Raw genomic sequence first — 28000 nt, forward strand, 5'->3', positions numbered from 1 at the left:
TTAAGTGTGCACCAATTTTAAGACCTCTTTTGCCATCTCTGGGCTCCCTAAGTTTGGTAAGTTTGTTTCCTTAATCCTTGATCTGCAAAAAGAGAAATAGCTTGCTTCTAAAAATGTCCACAATTATTTATCTATGCCAAAACCATACAAATAATCTACTTATGTAAATATATGTAAAGCAAACTAATACTGGTGCAGATAATCACCTTAGATATTTAAAGAGGAAACAAGTCGGATTACGGTGTGAGATCCTGGTTTCCTGTTGGCCAATAATCAGCTCATTTGGGTCCTTTAGCTTCTCAATGAGCTTCTGCTGTGGCAGGTTTATTGGTGTAGCAGGCAAATCAAAATCACGAATGGCTCGACATTGCCTGCAGTTTTTCAGGTGCTCGTTTTCCAGTCAAAAGAAATTCCAGATTGACCGCCTGCAGAATGAAAAATATAAATTAAATCAAATTAAATCAGTTGGTATTTGCAGAAACAATATTTTAAAGTAAATAAATTTTTAAAAACATTAATTCTCAAAAGACAAGAGTCAAATTACTGCAACGGCAGGATTCGCCTGAGCAACTTCAAAATCGATACATTTTTAGTGCCTTACTGTAAAGTAAATCTAACCTGAGGACCTCCAATGGAGCCAGTATGGCACTAGCAGTAAAAACAGCAGCTGAATCCTTCATCTGAGCCAAGAGGATATTAATAGCCCAAGAGATCCGCAGTAGCACATCTGCTAACATGGCTGCATAGTAATACACCTAAAAGCCACATAAAAAATAAACTGAATTTATTGAAGTTTTAAATAAAATGAACAACAAAACAGAAGGATGCATGACTAAGTGTTTAACTATGATTAGATTTAATATGATTAAACTATTACTATCAATATGTAATGTCCATTTAAATTCTAATTTTAGCCCAGCTAGACTTCTATATATAAGTATCAAATGTATCACATTACATTGCATCTGTACAGTATATCTCAATAATCTCTATGAATGTTTAAAAATACACTGATCAGCCATAACATTAAAACCACTGACAATTGAAGTTATTCACTTCACTTGTCTCATTACAATGACACCTCTGAAGGGGTGGGATATATTAGGTAGCAAGTGAACAGTCATTTCTCGAAGTTGATGTATTGGAAACAGGAAAAATGGGCAAGCATAAGTCAAGTTTATTTGTATAGCGCTTTTAACAATAAACATTGTCGCAAAGCAGCTTTACAGAATTTGAACGACTTTAAACACGAGCTAATTTTATCCCTAATATATCCCCAATGAGCGAGCCTGTGGTGATGATGGCAAGGAAAACTCCCTCAGACGACATGAGGAAGAAACCTTGAGAGGAACCAGACTCAAAAGGGAACCCATCCTCATTTGGGCAACAACAGACAACATGACTATAACATTAACAGTTTTAACATGAAGTCAGTTTTGTTGATGTTATAACTCTTCATTGATGGAAACTTGAGTGCAAAACTGTTCATGACAACTGCAGTCCTAAAGTTAGCAAGTCAACTGTAGTCCTCAGCCATAAAAGCATTACTGTAAGTGTCCAGAGCATCTTCCAAGTGTGACTTTCAACTGTCCACATGGGGCCGTTCTCCACAGGAGCAATGCGATGAGACTCCAACCAGACACAGGGCACCAGGATGGATTAGGCAGGTCCAAGGAGCAGAAGAGGTCAGCATCTCAATCCCAGGACCAACATGTAACTCAGAGGGACGGATTTGGGGGGTGAGAGAAGACACAGGTTGTTAGGTATGCCCAATGTCACCTGAATAAGTAGGAACAGTATACATATTGCACTGAGTACAAGCAGGGACTCCAGCAAAACTAACTATGACAGCATAACTAAAAGGGGAGAGCCAGAAGGTAACACAGGCATGAGGGAGCCCTGGGACATAAAGCAGCAGCTACTACACTGTCAACAAACTCGAGTGAGCAAGCGAGTGGGGGACTGATAGCATCCATACATCCCAGTTTACCAAAACACACTATGTCTGAGGACCCTCCAGATCTACTCCTTTACCTCATAAGCACCATTAACAAAAGGTTTGACTAAACAGATATGTTTTCAGCCGAGACTTAAACGCTGAGGATCTGAGTGACTTTGACAAGGGCCAAATTGTGATGGCTAAATGATTGGGTCTGAGCATCTCCAAAATGGCAGGTCTTCTAAGGTGTTCCCAGTATGCAGTTTGACCAAAGGAGGAAACTGTTGAACCGGCAACAGGGTCATGGGCACCCAAGGCTCATTGATGCATTTGGGGAGCAAAGGCTATCTTATCTGGTCCAATCCCACAAAAGCTACTGTAGTACAAATTGTTGAAAAAGTTAATGCTGACTATGATAGAAAGTTGTCAGAACACAGTGCATCACAGCTTGCTGCATATGGGGCTGCATAGTCGCAGAACAATCAGAGTGCCCATGTTGACCCCTGTCCATTGCCGAAAGTGCCTACAATGAGCATGTGAGCATCAGAACTGAACCATGGAGCAATGAAAGAAGGTGGCCTGGTCTTATGAATCATGTTTTCTTTTACATAATACGTACGGCCAACTGCCTTTGTATCACTTACCTGGGAAGGAAATGGCACCAGAATGCACTATGAGAAGAATTTAAACAGTGTGATGCTCTGGGCAATGTTCTGCTGGGAAATATTGGGTCCTGGCATTCATGCACATGTTACTTTGATATGTACCACCTACCTAAAAATTGTTGCAGACCAAGAACATCCCTTCATGGCAATAGTAATGCGTAATGACAGTGGCTTCTTTCAGCAGGATAATGCGCCCTGCCACACTGCAAAAATTGTTCAGGAATGGTTTGAAGAACATGACAAAGAGGTGTTGACTTGACCTTCAAATCCCCTGGATCTCAAGATGGTCGAGCATTTATGGGATGTGCTGGACAAACAAGTCCGATCCATGGAGGCCCTACCTCGCAACTTATAGAACATAAAGGATCTGCTGCTAATGTCTTGGTGCCAGAAGCACACCTTCAGAGGTTTTGCAGAGTCCATACTGCAATGGATCACTGTTTTGGTGGCACAAGAAGGACCGGCACAATATTAGGCAAGTGGTATTAATGTTATGGCTGATCAATGTATGACACAGCATTGTTGATAATGAGGAAAGCTATATCTGTATATTATACCTCTCTGGAATAAAATAGCTCCTCTTTCAGAAGTCCATTTCCTTGTAACAGTCCCCAGTCCATCCTTAGGTCCCAGGTTACAGTCACTATTACACTTATGCAGGTAGATATGGCCCACAAGTACAGATACACGTACACACTCTCCTCCATGGCCAGATCATACTTCTCTAAAGCACATAGATCATTAAGATTCTATCCAATGTATGAATGAATGAATGAATGAATGAATGAGGTAATATGGGCAGTGTTTATAGAGCAACATAAAATCTTCATAAGCTCTTCTTGCCAACTAACATAAATCAGAACAAATTTTCTAACTCCAATTTGCTTACTCCAACAGCTGTAAAAGAAAAAAAAAACTTTTAAGTTGACAGAATACCTGAGTTACAAGAAATATACATTTGCTGGCATTAGGCGATGTTATTACATTTTCTTATGCTGGAACATTGCAACAACTGACCACAGTGACCACTTCTGATGAGTGACACATTCGTGATATACCTCCACCCATAACCAGAGCCTGCTGTGAGCTAACCACTCCATCACATCACTGTACTGTGCATAGAGGACATTACACAGTTGCACAAAGATATAAAGTTTATCTTCAAGTGGTGAAAAAAAATGTATATATATATATATATATATATATATATATATATATATATATGAAGTCTGCATGTTCTCCCCATGTCTGCGTGGGTTTCCTCCGGGTACTCCGGTTTCCCCCACAGTCCAAAGACATGCAGGTTAGATTAATTGGTAGCTCTAAATTGACCGTAGGTGTGAGTGTGAATGGTTGTTTGTCTTTGTGTTAGCCCTGTGATAACCTGGTGACTTGTCCAGGGTGTACCCCGTCTCTCATCCATAGTCAGCTGGGATAGGCTCCAGCTTGCCTGCGACCCTATAGGACAGGATAAGCAACCACAGATAAAGGATGGATGGGTGTATATATATATATATATATATATATATATATATATATACAGTTGCGTTCAAAATAATAGCAGTGTGTTTAAAAACGTGAGTAAAGCTCAAAATCCTTATAATAGTTTTTATTTCCATGCACTGGGAACACTGCACATTATATTCTACATCAAAACATGAAGAAAAATGTATCAATATTTTAATTACGTTACAGAAAATGAAGAAAAATTAACATTGGGCTGTTCAAAAAAATAGCAGTGTCATGCATTTTTCATTACAAACTCCAAATATTTACTGTATAAACTGAAAGAATCTTAAGGATTTAGCATTCCTGTGAATCACTAAACTAATATTTAGTTGTATAACCACGGTTTCTGAGAACTTCTGGCACCTGTGAACAGGTATTCCAGCCCAGGATGATTTGACAACATTCCACAATTCCTCTGCATTTCTTCGTTTTGCCTCAGAAACAGCATTTTTGATGTCACCCCACAAGTTTTCTATCGGATTAAGGTCCGGGGATTGGGCTGGCCACTCCATAACTTTCATTTTGTTGGTCTTGAACCCTGATGCTGCTCGCTTACTGGTGTGTTTGGGGTCGTTGTCTTGTTGAAACACCCATTTCAAGGGCATTTCCTCTTCAGCATAAGGCAACATGACCTCAAGTATTTTGATATATGCAAACTGATCCATGATCCCTGGTATGCGATAAATGGGCCCAACATCATAGTAAGAGAAACATTCCCATATCATGATGCTTGCACCACCATGCTTCACTGTCTTCAGAGTGTACTGTGGCTTGAATTCAGTGTTTGGGGGTTGTCTGAAAAACTGTCTGCAGCTCTTGGACCCAAAAAGAACAATTTTACTTTCATCAGTCCACAAAATGTTTTTCCATTTCTCTTTAGGCCAGTCGATGTGTTCTTTGGCAAATCGTATCCTCTTCAGCACGTCTTTTTTTTAACAGTGGAACTTTGCGGGAGCTTCTTGCCGATAGATTAGCTTCACACAGGCATCTTCTAATTGTCACAGTACTCACAGGTAACTTCAGACCGTCTTTGATCACCCTGGAGCTGATCATTGGCTGAGTCTTTGCCATTCTGGCTATTCTTCGATCCATTCGAATGGTATTCTTCTGTTTTCTTCCACGTCTCTCTGGCTTTGCTGTCCATTTTAAAGCACTGGAGATCATTTTAGCTGAGCAGCCCATCATTTTCTGCACTTCTTTACAGTATACGTTTTACCTCTCCAATCAACGTTTTAATCAAAGCACGCTGTTCTTCTGAACAATGTCTGGAACAACCCATGTTTCTCAGGTTTTCAGAGAGAAATGGATGTACAACATGTGCTGGCTTCATCCTTAAATTAGGGCCACCTGACTGACATCTGTTTTTTCACAGAATGAATGATCTCACTAATTAAACTCCACACTGCTATTATTTTGAACACGTCCCTTTCATTTAATTATTTGATTACACAGACTCAGGAGCATGCATATCATGAATGTTGGGTCTGTTGGTTTTCTATGACTCTACTACACCTACTGGTAAATTATTTGCTATGTAGTAATATAATTTCCACCAAAAACAGTGATTGATCTGGTTAGTTGTGTTGGACTGCTATTATTTTGAACACAAGTGTATATATACACAGTGGGGCAAAAAAGTATTTAGTCAGTCACCAATTGTGCAAGTTCTCCCACTTAAAAAGATGAGAGAGGCCTGTAATTTTCATCATAGGTATACCTCAACTATGAGAGACAAAATGAGAAAAAAAAATCCAGAAAATCACATTGTCTGATTTTTAAAGAATTTATTTGCAAATTATGGTGGAAAATAAGTATTTCATCAATAACAAAAGTTCATCTCAATACTTTGTTATATACCCTTTGTTGGCAATGACAGAGGTCAAACGTTTTCTGTAAGTCTTCACAAGGTTTTCACACACTGTTGCTGGTATTTTGGCCCATTCCTCCATGCAGATCTCCTCTAGAGCAGTGATGTTTTGGGGCTGTCGCTGGGCAACACGGACTTTCAACTCCCTCCAAATATTTTCTATGGGGTTGAGATCTGGAGACTGGCTAGGCCACTCCAGGACCTTGAAATGCTTCTTACGAAGCCACTCCTTCATTGCCTGGGTGGTGTGTTTGGGATCATTGTCATGCTGAAAGACCCAGCCACGTTTCATCTTCAATGCCCTTGCTGATGGAAGGAGGTTTTCACTCAAAATCTCACGATACATGGCCCCATTCATTCTTTTCTTTACATGGATCAGTCGTCCTGGTCCCTTTGCAGAAAAACAGCCCCAAAGCATGATGTTTCCACCCCCATGCTTCACAGTAGGTGTTCTTTGGATGCAACTCAGCATTCTTTCTCCTCCAAACACAAGTTGAGTTTTTACCAAAAAGTTATATTTTGGTTTCATCTGACCATATGACATTCTCCCAATCCTCTTCTGGATCATCCAAATGCTGTCTAGCAAACTTCAGATGGGCCTGGACATGTACTGGGTTAAGCAGGGGGACACGTCTGGCACTGCAGGATTTGAGTCCCTGGCGGCGTAGTGTGTTACTGATGGTAGCCTTTGTTACTTTGGTCCCAGCTCTCTGCAGGTCATTCACTAGGTCCCCCTGTGTGGTTCTGGAATTTTTGCTCACCATTCTTGTGATCATTTTGACCCCATGGGCTGAGATCTTGCATGGAGCCCCAGATCGAGGGAGATTATCAATGGTCTTGTATGTCTTCCATTTTCTAATAATTGCTCCCACAGTTGATTTCTTCACACCAAGCTGCTTACCTACTGCAGATTCAGTCTTCCCAGCCTGGTGCAAGTCTACAATTTTGTTTCTGGTGTCCTTTGACAGCTCTTTGGTCTTGGCCATAGTGGAGTTTGGAGTGCGACTATTTGAGGTTGTGGACAGGTGTCTTTTGTACTGATAACGAGTTCAAACAGGTGCCATTAATACAGGTAACGAGTAGAGGACAGAGGAGCCTCTTAAAGAAGTTGTTACAGGTCTGTGAGAGCCAGAAATCTTGCTTGTTTGTCGGTGACCAAATACTTATTTTACCGAGGAATTTACCAATTAATTCATTAAAAATCCTACAATGTGATTTCCTGGATTCTTTCCCCCCATTCTGTCTCTCATAGTTGAAGTGTACCTATGATGAAAATTACAGGCCTCTCTCATCTTTTTAAGTGGGAGAACTTGCACAATTGGTGGCTGACTAAATACTTTTTTGCCCCACTGTGTGTGTAATATATATATATATATATATATATATATATATAATTTGTATTTTTTTTTTCAACACGAGAAGATAAATGTCATATCTTTGCACCACCATGTAATGTTGTTTATATTATATGGACACTTCCACAAAAATTAATCAAAATAAATTTTAATTTTGAAACGGTTCACCATTTTGACAACACGTGTCTAGTCAGTGGGAAAACACTGGGAGTGATGTCATCAGAGTGAAATATTGGAAATTATGTCACTCAAATCTGCAATGTATTTTGTATGAAAAATGCAAGTTTTTCAACATAAGATAAACTTCATATCTTCAAGCCAACATGTGATTTCCTTTTTATTAAATAGACACATTCACAAACAAAAAGTACCCAAATTTATCAAAACAATTCCTCAATTTCCTCAAAAATGATATACAGAGAATTATGTCATGGTTTTGGATCTCCATGTCCTGGATGTAGTTCGTATGAAAAATTGCAAGACATCAGCCATAACATTAAAAACACTGATAGGGGAAGTGAATAACATTGATTATCTCATTACAATGGCACCTGTCAAAGGGTGGGATATATTAGGCAGCAAGAGAACAGTCAGCTCTTGAGGTTGATGTGTTGGAAGCAGGAAAAATGGGCAGGCGTAAGGATCTGAGCAACTTTGACAAGGGCCAAATCATGATGGCTAGATGACTGGGTCTGAGCATCTCCAAAATGGCACATCTTGTGGGGTGTTCCCAGTATGCAGTAGTTAGTACCTAGCAAAAGTGGTCCCAAGCAGGGCCGTAACCAGGATTTTTCAAATACCGAGGTCAAACATTGCGATACATCTTATTTGCCAAAAAAAAGTCCTAATATGGTGACTTTTCATACATTTTGGAAATGAGTCAAAATCACAAGCCCAACAAGATGAACATGTAGGTGAACATGTTTATTTTAACAATTTCAAAACTGCACGATCACAAAAGTCTTTTGTGTGTGTGCGTGCGTGAGTGAGAATGAGTGAGAGTGACAACGCAATCTAGCTGAGCCTGAATAGACTTCAATTGCTTTTTAAAAAATATCTGCCCTTTTCAATAGCAAAATACTAGACGGTTATTGGACAAAACCGACTAAACCGCTCCATTCGGAGACTGAGCCTCACTGGAGATGGGAGTCAATAAGAGGGGCGGGACAAGACTTCCCGAGAGGAGGCTCATCTCCAGCTGGTGATTGGAGGAGGAGCTGTGAACACGGCTGGGCTGCTCATGATTGACAGAAAGCAGTCAGAGGTGCTACATCATGTTGTAAATAAAATGTGAACATAAGTTTGCTACCCGTTTTCATTTCCGTTCGAAAATACAACCAATGATCAAAACAATAGTGTCTTGTGTTCACGTTAGCCTATAGTCTGGTAAGTTAGCAAAATAGCTCAAGTCTCGTCAGCACCCAATAACTTCATAAACAACAGGTCACGACTGTCCAGCCTTTTCTGATCTGAAACGCACCAAATCAAATCGAGAGAGAGAATAAAAAAAAAAAAAGAGTTTGTGCTGCCTGGAAAACGAAAATCCTATCTAGCTAAGTGGCTTCGACTGTTGTTGCTTGAAATGCTAATTAAAATTGCACTGTTAATGATCATAAGTATTCCGGCACAAACTGTCAGTGACTGGCAAAATTAACTCACCTTCTTCCCTCTTTCTTTTTCTCTCACTTGCTGACTTTCCAAAGCTGAGTTTGGTTTGTTTTAGTCTAGTAGACTTCTTCATCTTATGTCAATTTTCAGATTCCACGACTAATTGACGAACTGACTGGCTGCGGAGTCGGACCTTGATGAGAACACTTCTCAGCTCTTGTATATCCCGTGGTGCTTAGCTGACTATCGCGAGGCTGCCTGATATGAAATGTTTCCAATGTCGGATATTTCAGCTTCGTTTAAAAATGATTATGTGGACTTTATTTTTAGACAAACACATGAGAACAGGGGGATGCAAGCTGAATTTAGAATTTTCCACCGATCAAAGTCAGAACGATTTTCATCATATATTAATTTCACATTTCTGAGTGAAAAAAAAAATACCGTGGGAAAAAAATGCCGAGGACATGACCTCGGTGTCCTCAATGGTAGTTACGGCCCTGGTCCCAAGAAAGTCAACCAGCAACAGGGTGTTGAAGGCTCACTGATTCACATCGGGCATGAAGACTAGTCCATATGTGCCAATCCCACAGAACAGCTACTGCAGCACAGACTACTGAAAAAGTTAGTGCTGGCTAAAACAGAAAGGTTTCAGCATTAACTTTTTCAGCAGTTTGTGTTACAGTAGAAGCATTGTCCTGCTGGAAAACCCAATCCTCAGAGTTAGGGAACATTGACAGAGCAGAAGGAAGCAAGTTTTCTTCCAGGATAACCTTGTACATGGTTTGATTCATGTGTCCTTCACAAACAAAAATCTGCCCCATTCCAGCCTTGCTGTAGCACCACCTGATCATCCCCGAGCCTCCACCAAATTTCACAATGGCTGCAAGACACTGTGGCTTGTAGACCTCTCCAGGTCTTCATCTAACCATTAGATGACCAGGTGATGGGAAAAGCTGAAAATTGAACTCCTCAGAGATTACCTTACTCCAGTCCTCTACGGTCTTTAGCAAACTTCAGCCTGGCTCTTCTTTGCTTCTTATTAATGAAGGGCTTTTTCTAGCTTTGCATGGCTTCATCCCCACCCAGAGGAGCCTGTTTTGAACCATCCTTGCCCCAGCTGCCATTTGCCATTCTTTTTGTAGGTCACCTGACATTATCCTAAATTTATTGAGTGACATTCAAAGGAGATGACAATTATTCTGGTCAGTGGTGGGTCGTTTTTGCCCTCTGCCAGTCTGTAACTTTGTTGTCCCCAGTGTCTGCTGCTTAACCTTGTCCTTATGAACTACCATCATTGAAATTTTGAGAATGGAAGCAACCTGACACTCACTGTATCCTTCTGCCAGTAAAGCCAGAATTTAACCCTTTTTCTCACTCAAAACTTTTTAACTCTTTTGCCATGATAAATAGATATTTTTGTATTTCAATTAAATTTAAGGTACTACTAGCACTGTTTTTGCCAGCCAAACTGGTCCCATTGCAAGAGGACAGTGAGGACCACAGCAATGTTTTTTTATACATTTCCTTATTAAATAAGATTTGGTTCAGGTGATGAAATAATCAGTACCTCATTAAATAAAATGAGATGAGCTTGAGCTTCATTCCAGCACAGACAGTGGAATGAAATGGCTGCCATAAATAGAGATGTCGATTTAAGAAATAATTGAAGCAGTCTCTTAAGTTTTCCATATATATATATATATATATATATATATATATATATATATATATATATATATATATATATAAAAAATATATATAGTAGAGTAAAAAGTCTGTCACCCAACAACCGGTCTGTCCAAAAGGATCCAAAGGATACCACAGGTCCCAGCAGTGTAGATATAGATAATGTAGAATAGAAACATTTCACTCTGACACCCAACTTTTGAACGTTATTAAAAATTTATTCTCGACAAACGCTTCAGCCTTCTTCAGTGTCATGAAAAACTACATAGTGCTGTGGGCTTGGTCTTATATATACAAAATTGTGAATTCTACACTTCAAAATAAAAAAGAAAAATAAACTATTAATTACAAAATTTAATAATTAAATAATATTTAAAATAATGTGATTTTTAGATTTATATTCTTTTTGCTTGTTTAACTCATAAGGGGCTAAAGTAAACAATTACGACATCCAGTACGCTTCCCTATTTAGAAGCACGTTGTCTAAACTATCTTGAGCAGCGTTAACTATTGTTTCTATACAAATGAATTCAAAATCATTCAAATTATGGGGAGACTGATTAAAATGTTTGGCTACTTCGCATGTTTTTTTTTGTTTTTCATACTAGATTTATGGTTACGAAAACAGACTTTAAACTCTAGTACAAGAGCCAACATATTGGAGATTACATTTATGGCAAGTTGCTAAATATATTGTATTGCGGGAAGTACAAGAAAGATGTTGATTAATTTTGTATTTCCTTCCGGTTACGGAGCTGACAAAAAAATTGACTCGGCGAAAAAGTTTACATAAATTGCATTTTTTTGTTACACCTAAAGCAACCTTGTTCACGCCCTTGATTACTGACTTCCGTGTCACCAGGCTTGAGTTTAGAAGGCGCCAGAATATCCTTAAGATTTTTAGGCCTTCTAAAAGCCAAAATAATACTACCCTCCGGAAATACTTCTTGCATGAAAGTAGAGGAATGCAAAAAGCTGAGATTGCTTTGCAAAATCTTACGATATCCGGAAGGTTAGGATTAAAGTCAATAACCAAGGGCGTAACCTTACGCTCAGGCTTAATTGCCCTAGGCTTAAGTAACTCACTCCTAGGGAGAGAAGCTACTTGACCAAATTTACCAGAAACCAGGTGAGGGTCATAACCTTGATCTACTAAATACTTCTTGTATTCCGAATTTCTGCAGTTAAGAAAGCCCTCATTAGAACAGTTGCGTTTGAGATGCAACGCAACGCTATAGGGGATGGTGCGCTTGCAATGCTCAGGGTGACAACTAGTGGGGGGGAAGATAGAAGTGACTGTCGGTAGGTTTCGAATAGACATCTGTCTGAACGAAACCATCAACTAGGTGCAGGGTCAGGTCTAACAGTACATTGAGATTTTGCTCAGAAAAAAACAATTCGAATTTGATGGTAGGGTACAACCTGTTAATGTATTCCGTAAATTCATGTAATTTATTCTGACCGTGCACCCAGATGTCGACTATGTCATCTCTATAATGCAGCCAAAGCAAGGGTTTGATTGCGTAACCATTTTTAGCTAGGTTATCGATCTCACCCATAGCTATATCCGCATAGCTGCAGACATTCTTAGAGCCCATAGCAGTACCCATGCATTGCAAAAAATTAAACTGGCCAAATTGTGAGTTATTGTGTAAAAGGCAAAATTTCTACTGCTTCCAAGAGGCATTCCGTAGAGGGCTGCAGGACTGTTCTAGAATCAAGGGCTTTCTTAACCGCAGTTAAACCTAATGTATTGTCTATATTGGGGAACATAGAAATTACATCCCATGATACTAGTAGGGTGTCTGAGGGAAAAGGACCCGCCTTATTGATATTTTCAATTTTGTTAAGCAAATCAGTAGTATCCTTAACAAATGATGGTAGCCCTTGGGTAAGAGGCTTCAAATGGAACTCGGTAAAGGCAGATAGTGTCTCTATAGCCGTGCCACAGCACGAAGTAATAAGACGTAGTGGGTTATCCAGTTTATGGGTTTTAACATTACCGAAGGCCACACCTGGTTTGGCCTTGATGTCTATAACCCACTGGGCTATATCAAGACTAATCTGGCCTTCACCAAGCCATTTCTCCTCCCATTCTTTAACCCTCCTTAAATGTAGATCCGTAGGATCGAAATTAAGCTCCTTATAATGAAGGGGATTCTGTAATTGTCCCAGCATCTTATGCGATCAAATCCTTGCTTTGGCTGCGTTATAGAGATGACATAGTCGACATCTGGGCACACGGTCAGGATAAATTACATGAATTTACGGAATACATTAACAGGTTGTACCCTACCATCAAATTCGAATTGTTTTTTTCTGAGCAAAAGCTCAATGTATTAGACCTGACCCTGCACCTAGTTGATGGTTTCGTTCAGACCGATGTCTATTCGAAACTTACCGACAGTCACCTCTATCTTCCCCCCACTAGTTGTCACACTGAGCATTGCAAGCGCACCATCCCCTATAGCGTTGCATTGCGTCTCAAACGCAACTGTTCTAATGAGGGTTTTCTTAACCGCAGAAATTCAGAATACAAGAAGTATTTAGTAGATCAAGGTTATGACCCTAACCTGGTTTCTGGTAAATTTGGTCAAGTAGTTTCTCTCCCTAGGAGTGAGTTACTTAAGCCTAGGGCAATTAAGCCTGAGTGTAAGGTTACGCCCTTGGTTATTGACTTTAATCCTAACCTTCTGGATATCGGTAAGATTTTGCAAAACAATCTCAGCTTTTTGCATTCCTCTACTTTCATGCAAGAAGTATTTCCGGAGGGTAGTATTATTTCGGCTTTTAGAAGGCCTAAAAATCTTAAGGATATTCTGGCGCCTTCTAAACTCAAGTGTGGTGACACGGAAGTCAATAATCAAGGGCATGAACAAGGTTGCTTTAGGTGTAACAAAAAACGCGATTTATGTAATAACTTTCACTGAGTCAAATTTTTTTGTCAGTTTCGTAACCGTAAGGAAATACAAAATTCGTCAACATCTTTCTTGTACTTTCCGCAATACAATATATTTAGCAACTTGCCATAAATGTAATCGCCAATATGTTGGCTCTTGTACTACAGAGTTTAAAGTACGTTTTCGTAACCATAAATCTAGTATGAAAAACAAAACAAAAAAAACATGCGAAGTAGCCAAATATTTTAATCAGTCTCCCCATAATTTGAATGATTTTGAATTCATTTGTATAGAAACAATAATTAAACGCTGCTCAAGATAGTTTAGACAACGTGCTTCTAAATAGGGAAGCGTACTGGATGTCGCAATTGTTTACTTTAGCCCCTTATGGGTTAAACAAGCAAAAAGAATATAAATCTAAAAATCGCATTGTAGCACTTACAACGTGTGGGTGGAGCACAGAGGACGGCAGGACAACGCTTTAGACGCAGAAAAGGCTTTTTATTAAACAACTTTTCAGTTTCAATCGCCAGTTGCTATTATGCGGCGTAAGCACGCGCGCGCACACACACACTGCATTCTGGTCCCGGGTTGCGCTCCCTCTGCTCTCCCTCTGCCTCCTTAAATAGGGAGCGGTTACTGGGAAAACACACAAAACACAGGTTAATCACCGTCAGGTGTAGCGATTCTGCCACTCACCTTCCCTGGCTCCGCCCTCCTGTCACAGACCGGCGCTTGACCACGCCCCCGCTGCCACACGCATTCTTTTTAATAATATTTAATTATTAAATTTTGTAATTAATAGTTTATTTTTGTCTTTTTTATTTTGAAGTGTATAGAATTCACAATTTTGTATACATAAGACCAAGCCCACAACACTATGTAGTTTTTTATGACACTGAAGAAGGCCAAAAGCCGAAACGTTTGTCAAGAATAAATTTTTAATGTTCAAAAGTTGGGTGTCAGAGTGAAATGTTTCTATTCTACATTATATATATATATATATATATATATATATATATATATATATATATATATATATATACACACACACACACACACACACCCCGTATTTTCTGGACTATAAGCCGCTACTTTTTTCCTAGGTTTTGAACCATGCGGCTTATACAAAGGTGCGGCTATTCTGTGGATTTTTCTTCCACCGCTAGGGGCGCTCTAACCGGAAGTAGAATCAAAAATAAGATAGACGAAAAATCAATGCAAAGAAGAATTAGCAGATCTTTAGCAGAAAGAACACGCACGACAAATTACTAACTGGTAATTATTTTCAAATCCAGCGAAGATGATTAAAGTGACTTGTGGTTTCAAACACAGGAGAAATGAAGGTAAATAAATACCGGTTATTTTCTCTTGGTTCTGTTCCGTTTTAATCAGCAAAGTTGCTGCCGTGTTAAAAGGCACTGTTCGGAAAGAATCTGTTCAGGTACATACATGTACATTTACAGTACGAAATCGTTCTGTACATGCAGTAAATATCTAATTTTTCAACATAGATATCTGCGGCTTATAGCCCGGTGCGGCTTGTATATCTTTTTTTAATTTTTTTTTTTTAAATAGAGCGGATGCGGCTTATATACAGGTGCGCTCTATAGTCCAGAAAATACGGTATATAAAACAAGTTTTTTATTGGGAAATATACTACTTATATTTTTCATACAAGCTATATCCAGACATGGACATTCAAAACCCTGACATAACTCTCTATATGTTCACTCATGAGGAAATCGATAAATTGTTTTGATAAATTTGGTACTTTTTGTTTGTGACTGTGTTTATATATCATAAAAAGAACATCACATGTTAGCTTGGAGATATGAAGTTTATCTTCTTGTATTGGAAAACTTGCATTTTTCGTATGAAATGCACTGTGGATCTGAGTGAAATATTTTCCAATATTTCACTCTGATGATGTCACTCCCAGTAGTTTTGCTGACTGGATGCATATTGTAAACTTCCAGAATAATCTAGTAGAAGGTTACGGGAAACCACTACTGTAATTCCTCCCTAGAAACTTTGATGTCTGAAGCCGTCAGAGCAGACCTGCCATCAGGCAGAATACTAAAGAAGAAGATACATGTTGTTAACATGGTGAACAGGTTCAAAGTTAAATTTCTTTTGACTAACTTGCCTTTTTCTTTATGTGTCCATATAATATAAAGAACATTACACAGTGGTGGGGGCAGCACGGTGGTGTAGTGGCCTACACCACAGCAAGAAGCTCCTGGGTTCGAGCTCAGCAGCCAACGAGGGCTTTTCTGTGTGGAGTTTGCATGTTCTCCCCGTGTCTGCATGGGTTTCCTCCAGGTGCTCTGGTTTCCTCCCCACAGTCCAAAGACATGCAGGTTAGGCTAATTGGTGGCTCCAAATTGACCATAGGTGTGAATGTGAGTGTGAATGGTTGTTTGTCTCTACAGTGCCTTGCAAAATTATTCATCCCCCTTGGTGTTTGTCCTGTTTTGTTGCATTACAAGCTGGGATTAAAATGGATTTTTGGGGGGATTAGCACCATTTGATTTACACAACTTGCCTACCATTTTAAAGGTGCACATTGTTTTTTTATTGTGATACAAACAATAATTAAGATGAAAAAACAAGTCTGGAGTGTGCATAAGTATCTCCCCCCCCCCAAAAAAAAAGTCAATAATTTATAGAGCCACCTTTTGCTACAATTACAGCTGCAAGTCTCTTGGGGTATGTCTCTATTAGCTTAGCACATCTAGCCACTAGGATTTTTGCCATTCCTCGAGGCAAAACTACTCCAACTCCTTCAAGTTAGATGGGTTGCATTGGTGTACAGCAATCTTCAAGTTATGCTACAGATTCTCAATTGGATTGAGGTCTGGGCTTTGATTAGGCCATTCCAAGACATTTAAATGTTTCCCTATAAACCACTCCAGTGTAGCTTTAGCAGTATGTTTAGGGTCATTGTCCTGCTAGACAGTGAACCTTCGTCCCAGTCTCAAACCTCTGGCTGACTCAAACAGGTTTTCCTCCAGAATTGCCCTGTATTTAGTGCCATCCATCTTTCCTTCAGTCCTGACCAGCTTTCCTGTCCCTGCAGTTGAAAAACATCCCACAGCATGATGCTGCCACCACCATACTTCATTGTAGGGATGGTGTTCTCAGGGTGTTGGGTTTGCACCACACATGGCATTTCCCATGATAGCCAAAAAGTTCAATTTTTGTCTCATTTGACTAGAGAATCTTCTTCCATGTGTTTGGGGAGTCTGCCACATGCTGTTGGGCAAACTCCAAACATGTTTTTTTAAGCAATGACTTTTTTCTGGCCACTCTTCCATAAAGCCCCACTCTGTGGAGTGTATGGCTTAAGGTGGTCCTATGGACAGATACTCCCATCTCCACTGTGGATCTTTGCAGCTCCCTCAGTGTTATCGTTGGTGTCTTTGTTGCATCTCTGATTAATGCCCTCCTTGCCTGGTCTGTGAGTTTTGGTGGGCGGCCTTCTCTTGTCAGGTTTGTCGTGGTGCCATATTCTTTCCATTTTGCTATAATGGATTTAATGGTGCTCCCTGGGATATTCAAATTTGGGATATTTTTTATGACCCAACCCTGATCTATACGTCTCCACAACTTTGTCTCTGACCTGTTTGGAGTACTCTTTGGTTTGCATGTTGCTTGCTTAGTTATGTAGCAGAGTCAGGATCTTTCCAGAACAGGTTGATTTATACAGACATCATGTGACAGATCATGTGACACTTTGATTTCACACAGGTGGATCTTAATCAAATAATTATGTGATTTATGAAGTGAATTGGTTGGACCAGCTCTTATTTAGGGGTTTCATATGAAAGGGGGTGAATACTTATGCACACTACAGATTTCTGTTTTTTTCATCTTAATTATTGTTTGTGTCACAATAAAAAAAACAATGTGCACCTTTAAAGTGGTAGGCATGTTATGTAAATCAAATGTTGCTAACTCTCCAAAAATCCATTTTAATTCCAGCTTATAATGCAACAAAACAGGACAAACACCAAGGGGGATGAATAATTTTGCAACGCACTGTATGTGTTAGCCCTGCGATAACCTGGCGACTTGTCCACGGTGTACCCCGCCTCTCGCCCATAGTCAGCTGGGATAGGCTCCAGGTTGCCTGCGACCCTGTACAGGATAAGCGGCTACAGACAGTGGATGGATGGATACACAGTGGTGCGAAGACATGAAGTTTATCTCCTCATATTCAAAATATTTTCACTTGTTCGCTTCGCTCACTTGTGATATGTTTACCACTCTAAGATAAACTTCATATCTTTGTGCAACCATGTAATATCCTATATATATTTAACAGTTATTCCACGAAATCGAGTCGTACATGAGCTGATAACCAACAAGGCGTTATACAGACATCACGCCAAGTTAGCTATCAGCCATGTACAATGAGATTGAGTGGAATAACTGTTTTTTTTTATATTTACATTCACTGGATTTTGAGAAACAGAGCATTTTTATTTTTTGCAAAAAGCGATAAAAACTTTATACAAAACGTCTGATCAAATCATTTCTGCTTAGAATGAAAAAACTGGCAAAATGACAGTAGCAATTTATGAAAAATCTCATAATAAATCTCATCTCATTATCACTAGCCGCCTAATCCTGCTCTACAGGGTCACTGGCAAGCTGGAGTCTATCCCAGCTGACTACGGGCGAAAGGCGGGGTACACCCTGGACAAGTCGCCAGGTCTTCTTCAAAAATAAAAAAAGATATGCTCTTACCGGGCGGCACGGTGGTGTAGTGGGTAGCGCTGTCGCCTCACAGCAAGAAGGTCCTGGGTTCGAGCCACGTGGCCGGCGAGGGCCTTTCTGTGCGGAGTTTGCATGTTCTCCCTGTGTCCGCGTGGGTTTCCTCCGGGTGCTCCGGTTTCCCCCACAGTCCAAAGACATGCAGGTTAGGTTAACTGGTGACTCTAAATTGACCGTAGGTGTGAATGTGAGTGTGAATGGTTATCTGTGTCTATGTGTCAGCCCTGTGATGACCTGGCGACTTGTCCAGGGTGTACCCCGCCTTTCGCCCATAGTCAGCTGGGATAGGCTCCAGCTTGCCTGCAACCCTGTAGAAGGATAAAGCGGCTAGAGATAATGAGATGAGATGAGATGATCTTACCATCAAATACTTTTATTCCATCTTTTGTTACTTTTTTGGTATTTTGGGGGGATTTTGTTTTCAAGTAGAGTTTTTATTTAGTCCTCGGTTGGTTCAGCAACACAGTAATAAATGAGTAAGTGTCTTCAAATTCAAACTATTCAACCTAATTCAGTGGTTTTTTTCTTTATTTTTATTACTTAAAAGACAATTCATGTCTTGACATAATATGGATCACTACAGTATACTAATGGAATAGGGCTATTTACTGTATTTTATTATTTACTTTTATTATTTATTTGCCGTTTGATCTCAAATGCATTAAGAAGGTTAAAAAAATGCCACTAACTAACTTTTGACAACACACACCTGTTAATTGAAAAGCATTCCAGGTGACTACCTCATGAAGCTAGTTAAGATAACGCTAATAGTGTGCAAAGTGTCATCAAACGGTGGCTGCTGTACAGAATCTAAAATGTGAAACACATTTTGGTTTTTTAACACTTTTTTGTTAACCACAATTACATATATGTTCCATATGTTATTTTATCCCAGCTCCAGCTTGCCTGCAACCCTGTGGAACAGGATAAAGTGGCTAGAGATACTGAGGTGAGATGTTATTTCATAGTTTTGATGTCTTCAGTCTTGTTCTACAATGTGGGAAAATAGTCAAAATACAGAAAAACCTATGAATGAGTAGGAGTGTACAAACTTTTGACTGGTACTTTTTACTCATAAAAATCTTATAAGCAGAAATATGAAAGTCAATTTATTTCAACGCTACAGTGCTCAGCTTAAATTTTCTAAACCTAACCTTCTATATGTTACATCACATATAGAAGGTTACAACTCCCCTCTGGGGGGGAGGGGGGTAACAGGAGGAGAGAGGACGGGAAGGAGCAGTAGCCTAGCCTAACAATAAGCAATACCGGACAATGTGCAATATAATGTGCAATATAAAGTGCAGTATCTCTCCTGCTGCCCCCCCTTTTACCCCTCCTCTCTCTCCCCCTTCCTCTCTTCCCCATATCTTATTCTTTTTATATTTGTATATGTAAATACTTAATTTGTTTTAATTTATCTAGAAGTTTTTCTCTATTTCTTTTCTCTGTTTATCTGTAATGATGCTGCTGGAATCTTAATTTCCCTGAGGGAACCCTCCCAAAGGGATCAATAAAGTTTAATCTAATCTAATCTAATCTAATCTAATCTAATCTAATCTAATCTAATCTAATCTAATCTAATCTAATCTAATCTAATCTAATCTAATCTAATCTAATCTAATCTAATCTAATCTAATCTAATCTAATCTAATCACCAGTGTGTGATCGTGACATGCCAGAAATACACTGATACAACTATAAACCTAGCTGTCACAATGTTCTTACATAAGTCACCCTGGAAAGTGCCTTAACCTTACGTAAAATACATACATACATACATACATGCACACGTACATAATCTCTGTTACTCAACTCTGGTGGTACATCAGCATTGTCAAAATTGACATAGCCAGGGTTAATAGTTAAGTTAGTTAACATAGTTGGAATAACGCATTATGTATGTTTCGGTCATTTATGTCATGAAGGTACACTATATAGCCAAAAGGTTTGTGGACACCAGAACATAACAGTCATATGTCTTTTTGAACATCCAATTCCAGATTTAGTCCCCTTTTGCTGTTAATAACCTCCATCCTGTTCTAAAATATAAGCATTTAACCATTGATAATTAAAGATGCCTGGTATATCTCATTTATTTTTGTTTTTACTTTCACTATATTGTTATAACAATTCAGATCGAGTTTTCTATCTGTATAAATTATAACAATACCATTAACATAAAGAAAATTACATGAGACACTGACATATCAGATATCTTTAATTATTAAATGTTAAATATAAATTTTACAGAAATTTCACTACCTCTTGCTGTGTTGTAGAGACCTGCAAAAGTGACCATGAGAAAGACAGTGGAGTATTTGCCAGCATTAAGGAGATGCACTGTGTTCCCACTGTCCCAGAAGCTCCGAAGACACTGAGCGAACCTCAGCCATGGAGGGAAGCACTGAATCAGACATATGACTACTTTGCTCTGTCTTTTCCAGCCCACACTCTCTGAAACACATACAGAGACATAAACAGAGATAACACACAGTGTGAAATTGCACAGCTTCTGTTCTCAGCTCTAAATTTACACACTCACAGTGAAACAAATGTGAATGTTCCTCAATTTATTAACAGGTTCTTTTATTGAAGTAACAATAATTATTCTGCAAGGTGTTAAGAATTTATAATCTCCGGCAAAAGTCTTTGATGTTGTTGTATTTCAATCAGCTGTCTTGAAAACAATGCACAATGTTGGACTGCAGTGATGTGGAATTTTCTGCACCTCTAACCAGAGAGCTGCCATCCTGCAGACCTGCCCAGTTGATCTGAAAGGTGTAAAAGCACAGTAGGTCCCACAGGCTCAAGATAAGAGGACTCAGACTGTTGAGCTGGTCAGCTAGCCAGCAATCTGCAAACCCAACAGGCCAGAGAGGTGCTGTCAGGACCTTCCACTGTGGATACACAAGAGGAACAGTGCAGCTACAGCAAGATACATCATGGCATCTCACTCACACACTCATTCGCAGGTGGAATATTCTCCACCAGGGAGAACTGCACTGTAGTGGTTGTGTGCATCATTAATGAAAGGGAGAAACCATTCAAGAATGGAAAAGGGGTCATATGTTTGCACTCATCACTTTCATGTATATAAAGTAAAAAGTTTAAAACATGACTCTACAGGAATGCAGGCTATGGTTGCGACTGTTGCCACTGCAGTACGATTATGGCTTTTTTAAACTGATACTGGAAATGTACAATCAATCAGAATTTGCCTAGCAGCTTAGTACCATATGTCAGAACTCAATAAATTTTTGTGCAATGATTTTCTGCACTCAATAAGATAAAGTGCATTTATCCAGCATAGTGTTTCCCATTATATAAACAATATTAATCATATAATAACCCAGCAAATCTTAAATAAGTTAGAAAATCTTGAAGTGCTTCACAAAGAAAAAAATAAACTAATATTCATGATAAAGCACGTTAATGAAAGAATCAATAGCCATTCATTAATTCTATGGAAATTATTACAAACAAATAAAAAATAATAATATGGCATGCTAAATAAACCTGTTTTAAATTGAGAATAAGTATTTTAAAACATTTAAAGACAATAGAATATGTGAGCGATCCTCAGGCTGAGGCCCAACGGGCCCTTATATTGTATTTAAAAATTTATACACACACACACACATATATATATATAAAATTAACGGCTATTGATTCTTTCCTGTTAAGTTCCCCATTAATCCTAAAGTCCTTACACACGCACACATCTCATCTCATCTCATCTCATTATCTCTAGCCGCTTTATCCTTCTACAGGGTCGCAGGCAAGCTGGAGCCTATCCCAGCTGGCTACGGGCGAAAGGCGGGGTACACCCTGGACAAGTCGCCAGGTCATCACAGGGCTGACACATAGACACAGACAACCATTCACACTCACATTCACACCTACGGTCAATTTAGAGTCACCAGTTAACCTAACCTGCATGTCTTTGGACTGTGGGGGAAACCGGAGCACCCGGAGGAAACCCACGCGGACACGGGGAGAACATGCAAACTCCGCACAGAAAGGCCCTCGCCGGCCCCGGGGCTCGAACCCAGGACCTTCTTGCTGTGAGGTGACAGCACTAACCACTACACCACCGTGCCGCCCACACGCACACATACAAATATATATAAAATCTCCTTCTCACCCCCGGCGGGGGGGTGGTATCCATGTCATCCTCAAGCTCGGGTCCTCTACCAGAGGCCTGGGAGTTTGAGGGTTCTGCGCAGTATCTTCAATGTTCCTAGGACTGCGCTCTTCTGGACTGAGGCTTCAGATGTTGTTCCTGGGATTTGCTGGAGCCACTCTCCCAGTTTGGGGGTTACTGCCCCAAGTGCCCCCACTACCATGGGGACCACGCAACCCTTGACCTTCCACATCCGTTCCAGCTGCTCTTTCAACCCTTGATACTTCTCAAGTTTCTCATGTTTCTTCTTCCTGATGTTGGCGTCAGCTGGGATCACCACATCTATCACCACCACCCTCTTCTGCTCTTTGTCCACCACCACTATGTCCGGTTGGTTAGCCAGGATCTGTTTGTCAGTCTGGAAGCTGAAGTCCCACAGAACCTTGGCTCTGTTGTTCTCAGCCACCTTCTGTGGTATGGCCCATTGGGACTCGGGTACTTCTATTCCATACTGGTTGCAGATGTTCCTGTATACTATCCCAGCCACTTGGTTGTGCCTCTCCATGTACACTGATCCAGCTAGCATCTTACAGCTTGCTACTATGTGCTGGACTGTTTCAGGGGCTTCTTTGCACAGTCTGCATCTTGGGTCTGATCTACTCTGGTAGATCCTGGCCTCTATGGCCTGTTCTTGTGCTGCCATGATTAGTGCCTTTGTGCTGTCTGTCAGTCCTGCATTATCCAGCCACTGGTAGGATTTCTTGATATCAGCCACTTCCTCTATCTGACGGTGGTACATGCCATGTAGGGGTTTGTCTCTCCAGGTTGTCTGTTCCTCCTCCTCTGCCCTCTCATCAGGGTTCTGCTGCCTGAGACATTCACTTAGCAGTTCATCCTTTGGGGCCATCTTTCTGATGTATTCTCGGATTTTCGATGTTTCATCCTGGACCATGGTCTTGACCATGGTCTTGACCATGTTTCATCCTGGACCTCGGCCTCCCTCTTTCCGCTTAGTGTATAGTCTTAGGGTGCTGGACTTGGGGTGGAACCCTCCATGCATGGTGAGGAGCTTTTATCTCCTCCTTTGGCCAGTTTATGATACCAGCGGGATATCTGATGACTGGTAGTGCGTACATGTTGATGGCTCGGACCTTGTTCTTACCATTCAGCTGACTTTTCAGGACCTGCCTTACTCTCTGGAGGTATTTGGCTGTGGTTGACTTCCTTGTGGCCTCTTCATGGTTTCCATTAGCCTGTGGGATGCCAAGGTACTTGTAGCTGTCTTGGATATCACCTATGTTGCCCTCTGGTAGGTCAATCCCCTCAGATTTCAATCTCTTTCAGACCATCCGGCCACACTTGTCCAATCCGAATGATGTCATCAGATGTCAGATGTCATCCATGTAGAGCAGGTGGCTGATTGTTGCCCCACTATGGAATCGGTACCCATAGCCGCTCTTCGTGATGATCTGACTGAGGGGGTTCAGGCCAATGCAGATAGCGCATCTCCTTGGTATATGCCAGTATCAACCAGAGCTGTTAGTCGCTGTTTGGCAGTTTCGAGTGCCTCTGCCTTCCTGGCCCATGTTCCCTTTCTGTAGTTCAGCTAGCTGGCTAACTTCTCTCCGTGCTGCCTTTATCTTGGCCATGGTGGATACTGTTTATGTCCTTGTGTCCAAGGTGGTTGCTGTTGCTGTACTGGTGGTCTCAGTGATGGTGGTCTTGTGGAGATTGTCTTCAGAGCAGCATTCACATCTACTAGTAGATCTTCTGAAGGTACTTGGCAACTCAGCTTCGGTATTCGTCAGGGGCTCCAGGTTTCCAGTTGGGTCACGATCTTCCTTCTCAGCAGCTCTTGTGTTGAGGCTGTTAGCTGTGGGGATGATGATATCTCCCCGCTGACCTGTCTTCCTGGCTCCCCCTTGCCGTAGCATCGTTGTTGTATTTCATTAAGGACCCTTACTGGATGATGTTTTGCCCTGACCGGGATTCAAACCACGATCTCCTGCATCGTAGTCAGTGAGCGTTACCACTGTACTATCCAGCTGATATATATATATATAGATATATATATATATATATATGAGAGAGAGAGTTATATATAACTAATTGTTTATCCTTCATTACAACACTGCTTTTTAAAGCAAAACAACTTTCAGAAAGAAGACTTCAGTTATCTCATCAAGAAATATTTGATCCACATCCACATCCCCATTTAGTCCAGACCTATACTATGTGGCCAAAAGTACGTGGACACCTGACCTTCACACCCATATGTGGTTCTTCCCCAAACTGCTGCCACAAATGTGGAAGCACACAATTGTATAGAATGCCTTTGTATGTTGTAACATTAAGATTTCCCTTCACTGGAACTAAGTGGCCCCAAACCTGTTCCAGCATGACAATGCCCCCGAGCACAAAGTGAGATCCATGAATGCATGGTTTGCCAAGGTTGGTGTGGAAGAACTTGAGTATCCTGCCCAGAGCCCTGACCTCAACCTCACTGAACACCTTAGGGATGAATTGGAATGCTGACTGAGCACCAGGCCTCTTCACCTGACATCAGTACCTGACCTCATTAATGCTCTTGTGGTTGAATAGACAAATTCCCACAACCATACCCCAAAATCTAGTGCAAAGCCTTCCCAGGACAGTGAAAGCTGTTACAACAGAAAACCAACTCCAATTTTAAAGCCCATGGTTCTGGAATGGGATGTTCATCAAGCACGTCATCTAGTTGTGACAGTCAGGAGTCCAAATACTTTGGGTATTTTAGTGTATATACTTTAGCTGGATTGTGGTGATGACCTATGAGAAGTGACATAGAGTGGCTTTGTTTTTGTCATTCCATCTAATATATACCAGAACAAAATACTGCACCTACAGGAAAAGGTGGAATACAGACAACAAAATGGGGGCTCTGTGTACAAGACTATATTATTTGTAAACTGCAGGACATGCACAATAAAGCAATAGTACAACAGTATTATTTCAGTATAATTACTAGTATAATACTATAAATGCACAGGGTGGTATGGGGAACTACATGTTACTGATTAACTACAGAAGATAATGGCAGTATCAAGATGAACCAGATTGTAAACTGTAAACCATCATCGGCAAAAGCATATAAAAGTAAAGTAAATTTTATACTATTGGTATGAAATCTGGAATCTCATATCTCACCATCACAGCTAAGAACCAGCAACGAGACCAAGAGTGACAAGTAGATGTGGGGTTTAACAGCAAGAGCAGCAGAAAACTGTGGAATAAATGGGGGTACAGCTGCTGTGGGATTGACATGAGTGAAGGATGTAGCCAGGCCAACACGCTAATACAACAACATACAGCCAAATATCCTGCAACCTGCAATGAATACATAAGAAACATAAGAAAAGTATTATACACCACCTAGATTGCGTTTTAGTAGTCAGTGACTGTGCTGGTGATGATCATGATGACAGAATTGATACAGACCCAATAATACTGAGCACGTAACCTCTAAAACATCATGATGTGATAAGTGATGTCTAGGATCCAGCTCAAAAATGAGAATGTTATTGATTCCAGATCTTCTCCAGCAATACATGGTTAATCCCATCAATGACAGGAACTCAATCAGCAGAAAACTCCCTCTGTAGAGTTGCAGTAGTGGCTTCAGATGCTTGAGATGTGATTCATTTGATTCTTGTACAGTAGCAAAATAAAAATATAAAACATATGAATGAGAAAGTGAGAGTCATTTAGGGCCAAAGTAATATTAACATGGTCCTACCACTAACCTTTTAAAGCAATAAAAATTATCAGGGCAATAATGAGGCCACAAGTGACACCAATCCGAAATGTTATCCACTGTCCAGTTGACTTTGCATGAAAAAAGTAGTATAAGAGAGTCAATTTAACAATCTTGTAAATGTTTATGAGTAACTATTACTCTGTCTCTAACAGCACTTTAATTAACTGTAATTAATTACACTGTAATTAAGCAAGAGCAATTTACAAACAGCTAATCTCAATTTATTTATGATTCTGGACATCACTTGTATCATCAACTTGAAAGATTTCATAGTTCTTACTTGTTCCATTCCCCTTGGTGGGAGTTCAAGTCTTCTCAGAGCGTTTTCTTCATTGCCACCCTCAAGTTGATGCATAAAAGTCTGTGCGATTCAATTCACAGAAACCATGCAGATAAATACAGTATACAGAAGGGATTCCTTTAATTGAAAGAACAATTTATATCAGTCAATATATGCTCACCTCCAGTCTAAACATCATTTCCTCACAGGTATTTCTCTCAGTGTGTAGTAAAGAAGTGTCTAGTCTTTCAGTTCTCCACTGTAGGCCATATTCAGATGGAATTTTTGCATCATACTTTTTTGTAATCTTATAAAAACCTTGGTAGTTCAGCTCCTGTGGTCAGAAAAATATTGTGATTGTCAGAAGCTGCTTCAGTGACCAGCTTTTGAGCAAACAACTTCAAGATTTCCACAGAAATGATTGTGCATTTACCTGGTAACTCTGAAGAAAGGCCAGACTCAGATAAAAATCCCCAACAACCATTTTAAGTTTATGTACTTCAGTCTTTTTCTTCTGCAGATGTCTGTAGGCCTCTGAGGAGATTGAGACATGTCCACTTCCTCCCACACCTGCTCCCAAATCATCCAGAGCAACAATCCCAAATGTGGACAGCCTCCATTTCGCTTCAGATAACTTTTCTGAGAAAATATTACAACTCAGTGACACAAAAACATTAAACCAAAAAACAGCTTTCTCAGTAAACTACCTGAATAGAAGAGGTTCACTTTATTCAGCTCTGTGTCACATTTTTTGAAGAACTCCTCATATACTGGAAAATGGTGACTGTGTTCTGTAAATAAATATATCACTGAGGTTAATATCAGAAAAAATAATAATATTGTAAAAATGATTACCCATAAAATAAACCTACCTTCTATTCTGCTCTCTCCTCAAAGCACTTAATTATGAAAGTTCATTAATCATTCATTTCCGCTGTATTGTCTTTGCCATTGTGAGAATAGGTTTTGTACAATAATAAATGATATGAGGTTTTCTGTTACATAAAGAATAATTTATGAGATTATAGCATTGTCTTACTGAAGGAGCATAAACTGTGCTTTGAAAGCTTTGTTATCTTTTGAGAGGACATGGTGTAGCAACTCAAGTCTACAGTGCAATAAGACTTATTATCAGAGTAAGTCTTGTAACAATGTATTGCATAATGGAAGAAATACATTTTCACAGTTTTGGGGATGCACTTTTTAATTTTCCTTACTATCAAATAAGATGTGTTGTCTGTGTTCCTTGGTAAGAATGGAATTCAGTTCCTATTATAAAACAGTTTGGTTAGTTACTGTAGCACAACATTTAAGTGATCAAAAACTCAAAAGTAATAAATAAATAAATAAAAATTACAACAAAAATAAATGAAATTATATTTGATTGTATTACTGCTTACCTCATAACAAATATACTGCTTCCTCCACTCTGGGATCATGTGTGCAGTCAGATGTTGTGAAAAGCTTATATGAGTTACTGGCAT

The 28000-nt window shown here is 39.9% G+C and overlaps 1 pseudogene; it reads right to left on the reverse strand.

Moving 5' to 3' along the window:
* On the reverse strand, positions 1–28000 carry LOC132872353 (xenotropic and polytropic retrovirus receptor 1 homolog; annotated as a pseudogene).

Source organism: Neoarius graeffei, chromosome 24 (assembly GCF_027579695.1).
Source record: "Neoarius graeffei isolate fNeoGra1 chromosome 24, fNeoGra1.pri, whole genome shotgun sequence".
Classification (NCBI taxonomy): domain Eukaryota; kingdom Metazoa; phylum Chordata; class Actinopteri; order Siluriformes; family Ariidae; genus Neoarius; species Neoarius graeffei.